The sequence below is a fragment of the Rhopilema esculentum genome, chromosome 9, assembly GCF_057945365.1.
Source record: "Rhopilema esculentum isolate cy_ngs chromosome 9, ASM5794536v1, whole genome shotgun sequence".
Classification (NCBI taxonomy): domain Eukaryota; kingdom Metazoa; phylum Cnidaria; class Scyphozoa; order Rhizostomeae; family Rhizostomatidae; genus Rhopilema; species Rhopilema esculentum.
In genome coordinates this window covers 1-18,704 of record NC_142823.1, presented here as the reverse complement: position 1 = coordinate 18,704, position 18,704 = coordinate 1, and the positions used below count along the sequence as shown (strand labels likewise).

General features: G+C 27.8%; 1 long non-coding RNA gene across 1 annotated transcript; it reads right to left on the bottom strand.

Annotated features, from left to right (window-relative positions):
• Nucleotides 1–1,094: 1,094 nt before the first annotated feature.
• On the bottom strand, nucleotides 1,095–18,693 carry LOC148959506 (uncharacterized). Its single transcript, XR_016144030.1, has 2 exons — nucleotides 13,684–18,693; nucleotides 1,095–5,755 (listed from the first exon to the last, which is right to left on the bottom strand). It is a non-coding gene; the product is annotated as an uncharacterized LOC148959506 (long non-coding RNA).
• Nucleotides 18,694–18,704: the final 11 nt, after the last annotated feature.

The following is an 18,704-nucleotide window of genomic DNA, read 5'->3' as shown; positions in this document are numbered from 1 at the left end:
AGTCAACCACACCAGAAAAACAAGTTTTTAGGACATTTAAAAACACTTTTGAGTTCTCTAATGCCAATGAAAGTTTGAAATTACAAAATTTTTAAGGAAATTTTTTAAGCAGCATTTTGAAAACAAACATTTCAATTTTAAATAAAACATGAACCAGATATTTTGTTGACAATTGCTGACCATATTTGAACTTGCCGTACCTTCAAGAATAATCTGTTAAATTTTCGTTTCAGTATCTTGCATAGTTTTAGAGAAAATCGCATTCATACAAAGATAAATCAAGATTTTTTGTTTCATATACAAAATCAGAAATCTAAGGGTTTACTTTGTACTGTTGAGATTTTACGAAAAACTATGAAACTAAGGAACTAGAAAAAGTCAAAATAATCAATTAAAAAGTCAACCACACCCGAAAAACAAGTTTTTGAGACATTTAAAAACATTTTTGAGTTCTCTAATGCCGATGAAAGTTTGAAATTACAAAGTTTTTAAGGAAATTTTTTAACCTGCATTTTGAAAACAATCATTTCAATTGTGAATAAAACATGAACCATATAATTTATTGACAATTGCTGACCATATTTAAACTTGCCGTACCTGCAAAAGTAATCTGTTAAATTTTCGTTTCAGTATCTTGCATAGTTTTAGAGAAAATCGCATTCATACAAAGATAAATCAAGATTTTTTGTTTCATATACAAAATCAGAAATCTAAGGGTTTACTTTGTACGGTTGAGATTTTACAAAAAACTATGAAACTAAGGAACTAGAAAAAGTCAAAATTATAAGTTAAAAAGTCAACCACACCAGAAAAACAAGTTTTTGAGACATTTAAAAACATTTTTGAGTTCTCTAATGCCGATGAAAGTTTGAAATTACAAAGTTTTTAAGGAAATTTTTTAGGCTGCAATTTGAAAACAAACATTTCAATTGTAAATAAAACATGAACCAGATAATTTCTTGACAATTGCTGACCATATTTGAACTTGCCGTACCTGCAAAAGTAATCTGTTAAATTTTCGTTTCAGTATCTTGCACAGTTTTAGAGAAAATTGCATTCATACAAAGATAAATCAAGATTTTTTGTTTCATATACAAAATCAGAAATCTAAGGGTTTACTTTGTACGGTTGAGATTTTACAAAAAACTATGAAACTAAGGAACTAGAAAAAGTCAAAATTATAACTTAAAAAGTCAACCACACCAGAAAAACAAGTTTTTAGGACATTTAAAAACACTTTTGAGTTCTCTAATGCCAATGAAAGTTTGAAATTACAAAATTTTTAAGGAAATTTTTTAAGCAGCATTTTGAAAACAAACATTTCAATTTTAAATAAAACATGAACCAGATATTTTGTTGACAATTGCTGACCATATTTGAACTTGCCGTACCTTCAAGAATAATCTGTTAAATTTTCGTTTCAGTATCTTGCATAGTTTTAGAGAAAATCGCATTCATACAAAGATAAATCAAGATTTTTTGTTTCATATACAAAATCAGAAATCTAAGGGTTTACTTTGTACTGTTGAGATTTTACGAAAAACTATGAAACTAAGGAACTAGAAAAAGTCAAAATAATCAATTAAAAAGTCAACCACACCCGAAAAACAAGTTTTTGAGACATTTAAAAACATTTTTGAGTTCTCTAATGCCGATGAAAGTTTGAAATTACAAAGTTTTTAAGGAAATTTTTTAACCTGCATTTTGAAAACAATCATTTCAATTGTGAATAAAACATGAACCATATAATTTATTGACAATTGCTGACCATATTTAAACTTGCCGTACCTGCAAAAGTAATCTGTTAAATTTTCGTTTCAGTATCTTGCATAGTTTTAGAGAAAATCGCATTCATACAAAGATAAATCAAGATTTTTTGTTTCATATACAAAATCAGAAATCTAAGGGTTTACTTTGTACGGTTGAGATTTTACAAAAAACTATGAAACTAAGGAACTAGAAAAAGTCAAAATTATAAGTTAAAAAGTCAACCACACCAGAAAAACAAGTTTTTGAGACATTTAAAAACATTTTTGAGTTCTCTAATGCCGATGAAAGTTTGAAATTACAAAGTTTTTAAGGAAATTTTTTAGGCTGCAATTTGAAAACAAACATTTCAATTGTAAATAAAACATGAACCAGATAATTTCTTGACAATTGCTGACCATATTTGAACTTGCCGTACCTGCAAAAGTAATCTGTTAAATTTTCGTTTCAGTATCTTGCACAGTTTTAGAGAAAATTGCATTCATACAAAGATAAATCAAGATTTTTTGTTTCATATACAAAATCAGAAATCTAAGGGTTTACTTTGTACGGTTGAGATTTTACAAAAAACTATGAAACTAAGGAACTAGAAAAAGTCAAAATTATCAGTTAAAAAGTCAACCACACCAGAAAAACAAGTTTTTGAGACATTTAAAAACATTTTTGAGTTCTCTAATGCCGATGAAAGTTTGAAATTACAAAATTTTTAAGGAAATTTTTTAAGCTGCATTTTGAAAACAAACATTTCAATTTTAAATTAAACATGAACCAGATATTTTGTTGACAATTGCTGACCATATTTGAACTCGCCGTACCTTCAAGAATAATCTGTTAAATTGTCGTTTCAGTATCTTGCATAGTTTTAGAGACAATCGCATTCATACAAAGATAAATCAAGATTTTTTGTTTCATATACAAAATCAGAAATCTAAGGGTTTACTTTGTACGGTTGAGATTTTACGAAAAACTATGAAACTAAGGAACTAGAAAAAGTCAAAATCATCAATTTAAAAGTCAACCACACCCGAAAAACAAGTTTTTGAGACATTTAAAAACATTTTTGAGTTCTCTAATGCCGCGGAAAGTTTGAATTTACAAAGTTTTTAAGGAAATTTTTTAAGCTGCATTTTGAAAACAAACATTTCAATTGTAAATAAAACATGAACCAGATATTTTTTTGACAATTGCTGACCATATTTGAACTCGCCGTACCTTAAAGAATAATCTGTTGAATTTTCGTTTCAGTATCTTGCATAGTTTTAGAGAAAAATGCATTCATACAAAGATAAATCAAGATTTTTTGTTTCATATACAAAATCAGAAATCTAAGGGTTTACTTTGTATGGTTGAGATTTTACGAAAAACTATGAAACTAAGGAACTAGAAAAAGTCAAAATCATCAATTAAAAAGTCAACCACACCCGAAAAACAAGTTTTTGAGACATTTAAAAACATTTTTGAGTTCTCTAATGCCGCTGAAAGTTTGAAATTACAAAGTTTTTAAGGAAATTTTTTTAACCTGCATTTTGAAAACAATCATTTCAATTGTGAATAAAACATGAACCATATAATTTATTGACAATTGCTGACCATATTTAAACTTGCCGTATCTTCAAGAATAATCTGTTAAATTTTCGTTTCAGTATCTTGCATAGTTTTAGAGAAAATCGCATTCATACAAAGATAAATCAAGATTTTTTGTTTCATATACAAAATCAGAAATCTAAGGGTTTACTTTGTACGGTTGAGATTTTACAAAAAACTATGAAACTAAGGAACTAGAAAAAGTCAAAATTATAAGTTAAAAAGTCAACCACACCAGAAAAACAAGTTTTTGAGACATTTAAAAACATTTTTGAGTTCACTAATGCCGATGAAAGTTTGAAATTACAAAGTTTTTAAGGAAATTTTTTAGGCTGCAATTTGAAAACAAACATTTCAATTGTAAATAAAACATGAACCAGATAATTTCTTGACAATTGCTGACCATATTTGAACTTGCCGTACATGCAAGAATAATCTGTTAAATTGTCGTTTCAGTATCTTGCATAGTTTTAGAGAAAATCGCATTCATACAAAGATAAATCAAGATTTTTTGTTTCATATACAAAATCAGAAATCTAAGGGTTTACTTTGTACGGTTGAGATTTTACGAAAAACTATGAAACTAAGGAACTAGAAAAAGTCAAAATCATCAATTAAAAAGTCAACCACACCCGAAAAACAAATTTTTGAGACATTTAAAAACATTTTTGAGTTCTCTAATGCCGCGGAAAGTTTGAATTTACAAAGTTTTTAAGGAAATTTTTTAAGCTGCATTTTTAAAACAAACATTTCAATTGTAAATAAAACATGAACCAGATATTTTGTTGACAATTGCTGACCATATTTGAACTCGCCGTACCTTCAAGAATAATCTGTTGAATTTTCGTTTCAGTATCTTGCATAGTTTTAGAGAAAATTGCATTCATACAAAGATAAATCAAGATTTTTTGTTTCATATACAAAATCAGAAATCTAAGGGTTTACTTTGTACGGTTGAGATTTTACAAAAAGCTATGAAACTAAGGAACTAGAAAAATCAAAATTATAAATTAAATAGTCAACCACACCAGAAAAACAAGTTATTAGGACATTTAAAAACACTTTTAAGTTCTCTAATGCCGCTGAAAGTTTGAATTTACAAAGTTTTTAAGGAAATTTTTTAAGCTGCATTTTGAAAACAAACATTTCAATTGTAAATAAAACATGAACCAGATAATTTGTTGACAATTGCTGACCATATTTGAACTTGCCGTACCTTCAAGAATAATCTGTTAAATTTTCATTTCAGTATCTTGCACAGTTTTAGAGAAAATTGCATTCATACAAAGATAAATCAAGATTTTTTGTTTCATATACAAAATCAGAAATCTAAGGGTTTACTTTGTACGGTTGAGATTTTACGAAAAACTATGAAACTAAGGAACTAGAAAAAGTCAAAATCATCAATTAAAAAGTCAACCACACCAGAAAAACAAGTTTTTGAGACATTTAAAAACATTTTTGAGTTCTCTAATGCCGATGAAAGTTTGAAATTACAAAGTTTTAAGGAAATTTTTTAAGCTGCATTTTGAAAACAAACATTTCAATTGTAAATAAAACATGAACCAGATAATTTGTTGAAACTTGCTGACCAAATTTGAACTCGCCGTACCTTCAAGAATAATCTGTCAACTTTTCATTTCAGTATCTTGCATAGTTTTAGAGAAAATTGCATTCATACAAAGATAAATCAAGATTTTTTTATCATATACAAAATCAGAAATCTAAGGGTTTACTTTGTACGGTTGAGATTTTACAAAAAACTATGAAACTAAGGAACTAGAAAAAGTCAAAATCATCAATTAAAAAGTCAACCACACCAGAAAAACAAGTTTTTGAGACATTTAAAAACATTTTTGAGTTCTCTAATGCCGATGAAAGTTTGAATTTACAAAGTTTTTTAGGAAATTTTTTAAGCTGCATTTTGAAAACAAACATTTCAATTGTAAATAAATCAAGAACCAGATACTTTGTTGACAAGTGCTGACCATATTTGAACTCGCCGTACCTTCAAGAATAATCTGTTGAATTTTCGTTTCAGTATCTTGCATAGTTTTAGAGAAAATTGCATTCATACAAAGATAAATCAAGATTTTTTGTTTCATATACAAAATCAGAAATCTAAGGGTTTACTTTGTACGGTTGAGATTTTACAAAAAGCTATGAAACTAAGGAACTAGAAAAATCAAAATTATAAATTAAATAGTCAACCACACCAGAAAAACAATTTATTAGGACATTTAAAAACACTTTTAAGTTCTCTAATGCCGCTGAAAGTTTGAATTTACAAAGTTTTTAAGGAAATTTTTTAAGCTGCATTTTGAAAACAAACATTTCAATTGTAAATAAAACATGAACCAGATAATTTGTTGACAATTGCTGACCATATTTGAACTTGCCGTACCTTCAAGAATAATCTGTTAAATTTTCATTTCAGTATCTTGCACAGTTTTAGAGAAAATTGCATTCATACAAAGATAAATCAAGATTTTTTGTTTCATATACAAAATCAGAAATCTAAGGGTTTACTTTGTACGGTTGAGATTTTACGAAAAACTATGAAACTAAGGAACTAGAAAAAGTCAAAATCATCAATTAAAAAGTCAACCACACCAGAAAAACAAGTTTTTGAGACATTTAAAAACATTTTTGAGTTCTCTAATGCCGATGAAAGTTTGAAATTACAAAGTTTTAAGGAAATTTTTTAAGCTGCATTTTGAAAACAAAACATTTCAATTGTAAATAAAACATGAACCAGATAATTTGTTGAAACTTGCTGACCAAATTTGACCTCGCCGTACCTTCAAGAATAATCTGTTAACTTTTCATTTCAGTATCTTGCATAGTTTTAGAGAAAATTGCATTCATACAAAGATAAATCAAGATTTTTTTATCATATACAAAATCAGAAATCTAAGGGTTTACTTTGTACGGTTGAGATTTTACAAAAAACTATGAAACTAAGGAACTAGAAAAAGTCAAAATCATCAATTAAAAAGTCAACCACACCAGAAAAACAAGTTTTTGAGACATTTAAAAACATTTTTGAGTTCTCTAATGCCGAAGAAAGTTTGAAATTACAAAGTTTTTAAGGAAATTTTTTAAGCTGCATTTTGAAAACAAACATTTCAATTGTAAATAAAACATGAACCAGATATTTTGTTGACAATTGCTGACCATATTTGAACTCGCCGTACCTTCAAGAATAATCTGTTAAATTTTCGTTTCAGTATCTTGCATAGTTTTAGAGAAAATCACATTCATACAAAGATAAATCAAGATTTTTTGTTTCATATACAAAATCAGAAATCTAAGGGTTTACTTTGTATGGTTGAGATTTTACGAAAAACTATGAAACTAAGGAACTAGAAAAAGTCAAAATTATAAATTAAAAAGTCAACCACACCAGAAAAACAAGTTTTTAGGACATTTAAAAACACTTTTGAGTTCTCTAATGCCGATGAAAGTTTGAATTTACAAAGTTTTTAAGAAAATGTTTTAAGCTGCATTTCGAAAACAAACATTTCAATTGTGAATAAAACATGAACCAAATATTTTGTTGACAATTGCTGTCCATATTTCAACTCGCCGTACCTTCAAGAATAATCTGTCAAATTTTCGTTTCAGTATCTTGCACAGTTTTAGAGAAAATTGCATTCATACAAAGATAAATCAAGATTTTTTGTTTCATATACAAAATCAGAAATCTAAGGGTTTACTTTGTACGGTTGAGATTTTACGAAAAACTATGAAACTAAGGAACTAGAAAAAGTCAAAATCATCAATTAAAAAGTCAACCACACCAGAAAAACAAGTTTTTGAGACATTTAAAAACATTTTTGAGTTCTCTAATGCCGATGAAAGTTTGAAATTACAAAGTTTTAAGGAAATTCTTTAAGCTGCATTTTGAAAACAAACATTTCAATTGTAAATAAAACATGAACCAGATAATTTGTTGAAACTTGCTGACCAAATTTGAACTCGCCGTACCTTCAAGAATAATCTGTTGAATTTTCATTTCAGTATCTTGCATAGTTTTAGAGAAAATCGCATTCATACAAAGATAAATCAAGATTTTTTTATCATATACAAAATCAGAAATCTAAGGGTTTACTTTGTACGGTTGAGATTTTACAAAAAACTATGAAACTAAGGAACTAGAAAAAGTCAAAATCATCAATTAAAAAGTCAACCACACCAGAAAAACAAATTTTTGAGACATTTAAAAACATTTTTGAGTTCTCTAATGCCGAAGAAAGTTTGAAATTACAAAGTTTTTAAGGAAATTTTTTAAGCTGCATTTTGAAAACAAACATTTCAATTGTGAATAAAACATGAACCAGATATTTTGTTGACAAGTGCTGACCATATTTGAACTCGCCGTACCTTCAAGAATAATCTGTTAAATTTTCATTTCAGTATCTTGCATAGTTTTAGAGAAAATCACATTCATACAAAGATAAATCAAGATTTTTTGTTTCATATACAAAATCAGAAATCTAAGGGTTTACTTTGTATGGTTGAGATTTTACGAAAAACTATGAAACTAAGGAACTAGAAAAAGTCAAAATTATAAATTAAAAAGTCAACCACACCAGAAAAACAAGTTTTTAGGACATTTAAAAACACTTTTGAGTTCTCTAATGCCGATGAAAGTTTGAATTTACAAAGTTTTTAAGAAAATGTTTTAAGCTGCATTTCGAAAACAAACATTTCAATTGTGAATAAAACATGAACCAAATATTTTGTTGACAATTGCTGTCCATATTTCAACTCGCCGTACCTTCAAGAATAATCTGTCAAATTTTCGTTTCAGTATCTTGCACAGTTTTAGAGAAAATTGCATTCATACAAAGATAAATCAAGATTTTTTGTTTCATATACAAAATCAGAAATCTAAGGGTTTACTTTGTACGGTTGAGATTTTACGAAAAACTATGAAACTAAGGAACTAGAAAAAGTCAAAATCATCAATTAAAAAGTCAACCACACCAGAAAAACAAGTTTTTGAGACATTTAAAAACATTTTTGAGTTCTCTAATGCCGATGAAAGTTTGAAATTACAAAGTTTTAAGGAAATTTTTTAAGCTGCATTTTGAAAACAAACATTTCAATTGTAAATAAAACATGAACCAGATAATTTGTTGAAACTTGCTGACCAAATGTGAACTCGCCGTACCTTCAAGAATAATCTGTTGAATTTTCATTTCAGTATCTTGCATAGTTTTAGAGAAAATCGCATTCATACAAAGATAAATCAAGATTTTTTTATCATATACAAAATCAGAAATCTAAGGGTTTACTTTGTACGGTTGAGATTTTACAAAAAACTATGAAACTAAGGAACTAGAAAAAGTCAAAATCATCAATTAAAAAGTCAACCACACCAGAAAAACAAGTTTTTGAGACATTTAAAAACATTTTTGAGTTCTCTAATGCCGAAGAAAGTTTGAAATTACAAAGTTTTTAAGGAAATTTTTTAAGCTGCATTTTGAAAACAAACATTTCAATTGTGAATAAAACATGAACCAGATATTTTGTTGACAAGTGCTGACCATATTTGAACTCGCCGTACCTTCAAGAATAATCTGTTAAATTTTCATTTCAGTATCTTGCATAGTTTTAGAGAAAATCACATTCATACAAAGATAAATCAAGATTTTTTGTTTCATATACAAAATCAGAAATCTAAGGGTTTACTTTGTACGGTTGAGATTTTACGAAAAACTATGAAACTAAGGAACTAGAAAAAGTCAAAATCATCAATTAAAAAGTCAACCACACCAGAAAAACAAGTTTTTGAGACATTTAAAAACATTTTTGAGTTCTCTAATGCCGATGAAAGTTTGAAATTACAAAGTTTTAAGGAAATTTTTTAAGCTGCATTTTGAAAACAAAACATTTCAATTGTAAATAAAACATGAACCAGATAATTTGTTGAAACTTGCTGACCAAATTTGACCTCGCCGTACCTTCAAGAATAATCTGTTAACTTTTCATTTCAGTATCTTGCATAGTTTTAGAGAAAATTGCATTCATACAAAGATAAATCAAGATTTTTTTATCATATACAAAATCAGAAATCTAAGGGTTTACTTTGTACGGTTGAGATTTTACAAAAAACTATGAAACTAAGGAACTAGAAAAAGTCAAAATCATCAATTAAAAAGTCAACCACACCAGAAAAACAAGTTTTTGAGACATTTAAAAACATTTTTGAGTTCTCTAATGCCGAAGAAAGTTTGAAATTACAAAGTTTTTAAGGAAATTTTTTAAGCTGCATTTTGAAAACAAACATTTCAATTGTAAATAAAACATGAACCAGATATTTTGTTGACAAGTGCTGACCATCTTTGAACTCGCCGTACCTTCAAGAATAATCTGTTAAATTTTCGTTTCAGTATCTTGCATAGTTTTAGAGAAAATCACATTCATACAAAGATAAATCAAGATTTTTTGTTTCATATACAAAATCAGAAATCTAAGGGTTTACTTTGTACGGTTGAGATTTTACGAAAAACTATGAAACTAAGGAACTAGAAAAAGTCAAAATTATAAATTAAAAAGTCAACCACACCAGAAAAACAAGTTTTTAGGACATTTAAAAACACTTTTGAGTTCTCTAATGCCGATGAAAGTTTGAATTTACAAAGTTTTTAAGAAAATTTTTTAAGCTGCATTTCGAAAACAAACATTTCAATTGTAAATAAAACATGAACCAAATATTTTGTTGACAATTGCTGTCCATATTTCAACTCGCCGTACCTTCAAGAATAATCTGTCAAATTTTCGTTTCAGTATCTTGCACAGTTTTAGAGAAAATTGCATTCATACAAAGATAAATCAAGATTTTTTGTTTCATATACAAAATCAGAAATCTAAGGGTTTACTTTGTACGGTTGAGATTTTACGAAAAACTATGAAACTAAGGAACTAGAAAAAGTCAAAATCATCAATTAAAAAGTCAACCACACCAGAAAAACAAGTTTTTGAGACATTTAAAAACATTTTTGAGTTCTCTAATGCCGATGAAAGTTTGAAATTACAAAGTTTTAAGGAAATTTTTTAAGCTGCATTTTGAAAACAAACATTTCAATTGTAAATAAAACATGAACCAGATAATTTGTTGAAACTTGCTGACCAAATTTGAACTCGCCGTACCTTCAAGAATAATCTGTTGAATTTTCATTTCAGTATCTTGCATAGTTTTAGAGAAAATCGCATTCATACAAAGATAAATCAAGATTTTTTTATCATATACAAAATCAGAAATCTAAGGGTTTACTTTGTACGGTTGAGATTTTACAAAAAACTATGAAACTAAGGAACTAGAAAAAGTCAAAATCATCAATTAAAAAGTCAACCACACCAGAAAAACAAGTTTTTGAGACATTTAAAAACATTTTTGAGTTCTCTAATGCCGAAGAAAGTTTGAAATTACAAAGTTTTTAAGGAAATTTTTTAAGCTGCATTTTGAAAACAAACATTTCAATTGTGAATAAAACATGAACCAGATATTTTGTTGACAAGTGCTGACCATATTTGAACTCGCCGTACCTTCAAGAATAATCTGTTAAATTTTCATTTCAGTATCTTGCATAGTTTTAGAGAAAATCACATTCATACAAAGATAAATCAAGATTTTTTGTTTCATATACAAAATCAGAAATCTAAGGGTTTACTTTGTACGGTTGAGATTTTACAAAAAACTATGAAACTAACGATCTAGAAAAGTCAAAATTATCAATTAAAAAGTCAACCACACCAGAAAAACAAGTTTTTAGGACATTTAAAAACAGTTTTGAGTTCTCTAATGCCGAAGAAAGTTTGAAATTAAAAAGTTTTTAAGGAAATTTTTTAAGCTGCATTTTGAAAACAAACATTTCAATTGTGAATAAAACATGAACCAGATATTTTGTTGACAATTGCTGACCATATTTGAACTCGCCGTACCTTCAAGAATAATCTGTTAAATTTTCATTTCAGTCTCTTGCATAGTTTTAGAGAAAATCGCATTCATACAAAGATAAATCAAGATTTTTTTATCATGTACGAAATCAGAAATCTAAGGGTTTACTTTGTACGGTTGAGATTTTACAAAAAACTATGAAACTAAGGAACTAGAAAAAGTCAAAATCATCAATTGAAAAGTCAACCACACCAGAAAAACAAGTTTTTAGGACATTTAAAAACACTTTTGAGTTCTCTAATTCCGCTGAAAGTTTGAATTTACAAAGTTTTTAAGGAAATTTTTTAAGCTGCATTTCGAAAACAAACATTTCAATTGTAAATAAAATATGAACCAAATATTTTGTTGACAATTGCTGTCCATATTTGAACTCGCCGTACATTCAAGAATAATCTGTTAAATTTTCGTTTCAGTATCTTGCACAGTTTTAGAGAAAATTGCATTCATACAAAGATAAATCAAGATTTTTTGTTTCATATACAAAATCAGAAATCTAAGGGTTTACTTTGTACGGCTGAGATTTTACGAAAAACTATGAAACTAAGGAACTAGAAAAAGTCAAAATCATCAATTAAAAAGTCAACCACACCAGAAAAACAAGTTTTTGAGACATTTAAAAACATTTTTGAGTTCTCTAATGCCGATGAAAGTTTGAGATTACAAAGTTTTTAAGGAAATTTTTTAAGCTGCATTTTGAAAACAAACATTTCAATTGTTAGTAAAACATGAACCAGATATTTTGTTGACAATTGCTGGCCATATTTGAACTCGCCGTACCTTCAAGAGTAATCTGTTAACTTTTCGTTTCAGTATCTTGCATAGATTTAGAGAAAATTGCATTCATACAAAGATAAATCAAGATTTTTGTTTCATATACAAAATCAGAAATCTAAGGGTTTACTTTGTACGGTTGAGATTTTACAAAAAACTATGAAACTAAGAGACTAGAAAAAGTCAAAATCATCAATTAAAAAGTCAACCACACCAGAAAAACAAGTTTTTGAGACATTTAAAAACATTTTTGAGTTCTCTAATGCCGAAGAAAGTTTGAAATTAAAAAGTTTTTAAGGAAATTTTTTAAGCTGCATTTTGAAAACAAACATTTCAATTGTAAATAAAACATGAACCAGATATTTTGTTGACAATTGCTGACCATTTTTGAACTCGCCGTACCTTCAAGAGTAATCCGTTAAATTTTCGTTTCAGTATCTTGCATAGTTTTAGAGAAAATTGCATTCATACAAAGATAAATCAAGATTTTTTGTTTCATATACAAAATCAGAAATCTAAGGGTTTACTTTGTACGGTTGAGATTTTACAAAAAACTATGAAACTAAGGATCTAGAAAAAGTCAAAATTATCAATTAAAAATTCAACCACACCAGAAAAACAAGTTGTTAGGACATTTAAAAACAGTTTTGAGTTCTCTAATGCCGATGAAAGTTTGAGCTTACAAAGTTTTTAAGGAAATTTTTTAAGCTGCATTTTGAAAACAAATATTCCAATTGTAAATAAAACATGGACCAGATATTTTGTTGACAATTGCTGGCCATATTTGAACTCGCCGTACCTTCAAGAGTAATCTGTTAACTTTTCGTTTCAGTATCTTGCATAGATTTAGAGAAAATTGCATTCATACAAAGATAAATCAAGATTTTTTGTTTCATATACAAAATCAGAAATCTAAGGGTTTACTTTGTACGGTTGAGATTTTACAAAAAACTATGAAACTAAGGAGCTAGAAAAAGTCAAAATTATCAATTAAAAAGTCAACCACACCAGAAAAACAAGTTTTTAGGACATTTAAAAACACCTTTGAGTTCTCTAATGCCAATGAAAGTTTGAGATTACAAAGTTTTTAAGGAAATTTTTTAAGCTGCATTTTGAAAACAAACATTTCAATTGTTAATAAAACATGAACCAAATAATTTGTTGACAATTGCTGACCATATTTGAACTCGCCCTACCTTCAACAATAATCTGTTAAATTTTCATTTCAGTCTCTTGCATAGTTTTAGAGAAAATCGCATTCATACAAAGATAAATCAAGATTTTTTTATCATGTACAAAATCAGAAATCTAAGGGTTTACTTTGTACGGTTGAGATTTTACAAAAAACTATGAAACTAAGGAACTAGAAAAAGTCAAAATCATCAATTGAAAAGTCAACCACACCAGAAAAACAAGTTTTTAGGACATTTAAAAACATTTTTGAGTTCTCTAATGCCGATGAAAGTTTGAGATTACAAAGTTTTTAAGGAAATTTTTTAAGCTGCATTTTGAAAACAAACATTTCAATTGTTAGTAAAACATGAACCAGATATTTTGTTGACAATTGCTGGCCATATTTGAACTCGCCGTACCTTCAAGAGTAATCTGTTAAATTTTCGTTTCAGTATCTTGCATAGTTTTAGAGAAAATTGCATTCATACAAAGATAAATCAAGATTTTTTGTTTCATATACAAGATCAGAAATCTAAGGGTTTACTTTGTACGGTTGAGATTTTACAAAAAACTATGAAACTAACGATCTAGAAAAAGTCAAAATCATCAATTAAAAAGTCAACCACACCAGAAAAACAAGTTTTTGAGACATTTAAAAACATTTTTGAGTTCTCTAATGCCGATGAAAACTTGAAATTAAAAAGTTTTTAAGGAAATTTTTTAAGCTTCATTTTGAAAACAAACATTTCAATTGTGAATAAAACATGAACCAGATATTTTGTTGACAATTGCTGACCATATTTGAACTCGCCGTACCTTCAAGAGTAATCTGTTAAATTTTCGTTTCAGTATCATGCATAGTTTTAGAGAAAATTGCATTTATACAAAGATAAATCAAGATTTTTTGTTTCATTTACAAAATCAGAAATTTAAGGGTTTACTTTGTACGGTTGAGATTTTACAAAAAACTATGAAACTAAGGAGCTAGAAAAAGTCAAAACTATCAATTAAAAAGTCAACCACACCAGAAAAACAAGTTTTTAGGACATTTAAAAACACTTTTGAGTTCTCTAATGCCAATGAAAGTTTGAGATTACAAAGTTTTTAAGGAAATTTTTTAAGCTGCATTTTGAAAACAAACATTTCAATTGTTAATAAAACAAGAACCAAATAATTTGTTGACAATTGCTGACCATATTTGAACTCGCCGTACCTTCAAGAATAATCTGTTAAATTTTCATTTCAGTCTCTTGCATAGTTTTAGAGAAAATCGCATTCATACAAAGATAAATCAAGATTTTTTTATCATGTACAAAATCAGAAATCTAAGGGTTTACTTTGTACGGTTGAGATTTTACAAAAAACTATGAAACTAACGATCTAGAAAAAGTCAAAATCATCAATTAAAAAGTCAACCACACCAGAAAAACAAGTTTTTGAGACATTTAAAAACATTTTTGAGTTCTCTAATGCCGAAGAAAGTTTGAAATTAAAAAGTTTTTAAGGAAATTTTTTAAGCTTCATTTTGAAAACAAACATTTCAATTGTGAATAAAACATGAACCAGATATTTTGTTGACAATTGCTGACCATATTTGAACTCGCCGTACATTCAAGAATAATCTGTTAAATTTTCGTTTCAGTATCTTGCATAGTTTTAGAGAAAATTGCATTCATACAAAGATAAATCAAGATTTTTTGTTTCATATACAAAATCAGAAATCTAAGGGTTTACTTTGTACGGTTGAGATTTTACAAAAAAACTATGAAACTAAGGAACTAGAAAAAGTCAAAATCATCAATTAAAAAGTCAACCACACCAGAAAAACAAGTTTTTAGGAGATTTAAAAACACTTTTGAGTTCTCTAATTCCGCTGAAAGTTTGAATTTACAAAGTTTTTAAGGAAATTTTTTAAGCTGCATTTCTAAAACAAACATTTCAATTGTAAATAAAACATGAACCAAATATTTTGTTGACAATTGCTGTCCATATTTGAACTCGCCGTACATTCAAGAATAATCTGTTAAATTTTCGTTTCAGTATCTTGCACAGTTTTAGAGAAAATTGCATTCATACAAAGATAAATCAAGATTTTTTGTTTCATATACAAAATCAGAAATCTAAGGGTTTACTTTGTACGGTTGAGATTTTACGAAAAACTATGAAACTAAGGAACTAGAAAAAGTCAAAATCATCAATTAAAAAGTCAACCACACCAGAAAAACAAGTTTTTGAGACATTTAAAAACAGTTTTGAGTTCTCTAATGCCGATGAAAGTTTGAGCTTACAAAGTTTTTAAGGAAATTATTTAAGCTGCATTTTGAAAACAAATATTTCAATTGTAAATAAAACATGAACCAGATATTTTGTTGACAATTGCTGGCCATATTTGAACTTGCCGTACCTTCAAGAGTAATCTGTTGAATTTTCGTTTCAGTATCTTGCATAGATTTAGAAAAAATTGCATTCATACAAAGATAAATCAAGATTTTTTGTTTCATATACAAAATCAGAAATCTAAGGGTTTACTTTGTACGGTTGAGATTTTACAAAAAACTATGAAACTAAGGAACTAGAAAAAGTCAAAATCATCAATTAAAAAGTCAACCACACCAGAAAAACAAGTTTTTAGGAGATTTAAAAACACTTTTGAGTTCTCTAATTCCGCTGAAAGTTTGAATTTACAAAGTTTTTAAGGAAATTTTTTAAGCTGCATTTCTAAAACAAACATTTCAATTGTAAATAAAACATGAACCAAATATTTTGTTGACAATTGCTGTCCATATTTGAACTCGCCGTACATTCAAGAATAATCTGTTAAATTTTCGTTTCAGTATCTTGCACAGTTTTAGAGAAAATTGCATTCATACAAAGATAAATCAAGATTTTTTGTTTCATATACAAAATCAGAAATCTAAGGGTTTACTTTGTACGGTTGAGATTTTACGAAAAACTATGAAACTAAGGAACTAGAAAAAGTCAAAATCATCAATTAAAAAGTCAACCACACCAGAAAAACAAGTTTTTGAGACATTTAAAAACAGTTTTGAGTTCTCTAATGCCGATGAAAGTTTGAGCTTACAAAGTTTTTAAGGAAATTATTTAAGCTGCATTTTGAAAACAAATATTTCAATTGTAAATAAAACATGAACCAGATATTTTGTTGACAATTGCTGGCCATATTTGAACTTGCCGTACCTTCAAGAGTAATCTGTTGAATTTTCGTTTCAGTATCTTGCATAGATTTAGAAAAAATTGCATTCATACAAAGATAAATCAAGATTTTTTGTTTCATATACAAAATCAGAAATCTAAGGGTTTACTTTGTACGGTTGAGATTTTACAAAAAACTATGAAACTAAGGAACTAGAAAAAGTCAAAATCATCAATTAAAAAGTCAACCACACCAGAAAAACAAGTTTTTGAGACATTTAAAAACATTTTTGAGTTCTCTAATGCCGATGAAAGATTGAAATTACAAAGTTTTTAAGGAAATTTTTTAAGCTGCATTTCGAAAACAAACATTTCAATTGTAAATAAAACATGAACCAAATATTTTGTTGACAATTGCTGTCCATATTTGAACTCGCCGTACATTCAAGAATAATCTGTTAAATTTTCGTTTCAGTATCTTGCACAGTTTTAGAGAAAATTGCATTCATACAAAGATAAATCAAGATTTTTTGTTTGATATACAAAATCAGAAATCTAAGGGTTTACTTTGTACGGTTGAGATTTTACGAAAAACTATGAAACTAAGGAACTAGAAAAAGTCAAAATCATCAATTAAAAAGTCAACCACACCAGAAAAACAAGTTTTTGAGACATTTAAAAACATTTTTGAGTTCTCTAATGCCGATGAAAGTTTGAAATTACAAAGTTTTTAAGGAAATTTTTAAGCTGCATTTCGAAAACAAACATTTCAATTGTAAATAAAACATGAACCAAATATTTTGTTGACAATTGCTGTCCATATTTGAACTCGCCGTACATTCAAGAATAATCTGTTAAATTTTCGTTTCAGTATCTTGCACAGTTTTAGAGAAAATTGCATTCATACAAAGATAAATCAAGATTTTTTGTTTCATATACAAAATCAGAAATCTAAGGGTTTACTTTGTACGGTTGAGATTTTACGAAAAACTATGAAACTAAGGAACTAGAAAAAGTCAAAATCATCAATTAAAAAGTCAACCACACCAGAAAAACAAGTTTTTGAGACATTTAAAAACATTTTTGAGTTCTCTAATGCCGATGAAATTTTGAGATTACAAAGTTTTTAAGGCAATTTTTTAAGCTGCATTTTGAAAACAAACATTTCAATTGTAAGTAAAACATGAACCAGATATTTTGTTGACAATTGCTGGCCATATTTGAATTTGCCGTACCTTCAAGAGTAATCTGTTAAATTTTCGTTTCAGTATCTTGCATAGTTTTAGAGAAAATTGCATTGATACAAAGATAAATCAAGATTTTTTGTTTCATATACAAAATCAGAAATCTAAGGGTTTACTTTGTACGGTTGAGATTTTACAAAAAACTATGAAACTAACGATCTAGAAAAAGTCAAAATTATCAATTAAAAATTCAACCACACCAGAAAAACAAGTTGTTAGGACATTTAAAAACAGTTTTGAGTTCTCTAATGCCGATGAAAGTTTGAGCTTACAAAGTTTTTAAGGAAATTTTTAAAGCTGCATTTTGAAAACAAATATTTCAATTGTGTATAAAACATGAACCAGATATTTTGTTGACAATTGCTGGCCATATTTGAACTCGCCGTACCTTCAAGAGTAATCTGTTAAATTTTCGTTTCAGTATTTGGCATAGATTTAGAGAAAATTGCATTCATACAAAGATAAATCAAGATTTTTTGTTTCATATACAAAATCAGAAATCTAAGGGTTTACTTTGTACGGTTGAGATTTTACAAAAAACTATGACACTAAAGAGCTAGAAAAAGTCAAAATTATCAATTAAAAAGTCAACCACACCAGAAAAACAAGTTTTTAGGACATTTAAAAACACTTTTGAGTTCTCTAATGCCAATAAAAGTTTGAGATTACAAAGTTTTTAAGAAAATTTTTTAAGCTGCATTTTGAAAACAAACATTTCAATTGTGAATAAAACATGAACCAGATATTTTGTTGACAATTGCTGACCATATTATAACTCGCCGTACCTTCAAGAGTAATCTGTTAAATTTTCGTTTCAGTATCTTGCATAGTTTTAGAGAAAATTGCATTCATACAAAGATAAATCAAGAATTTTTGTTTCATATACAAAATCAGAAATCTAAGGGTTTACTTTGTACGGTGAGATTTTACAAAAAACTATGACACTAAAGAGCTAGAAAAAGTCAAAATGATCAATTAAAAAGTCAACCACACCAGAAAAACAAGTTTTTAGGACATTTAAAAACACTTTTGAGTTCTCTAAT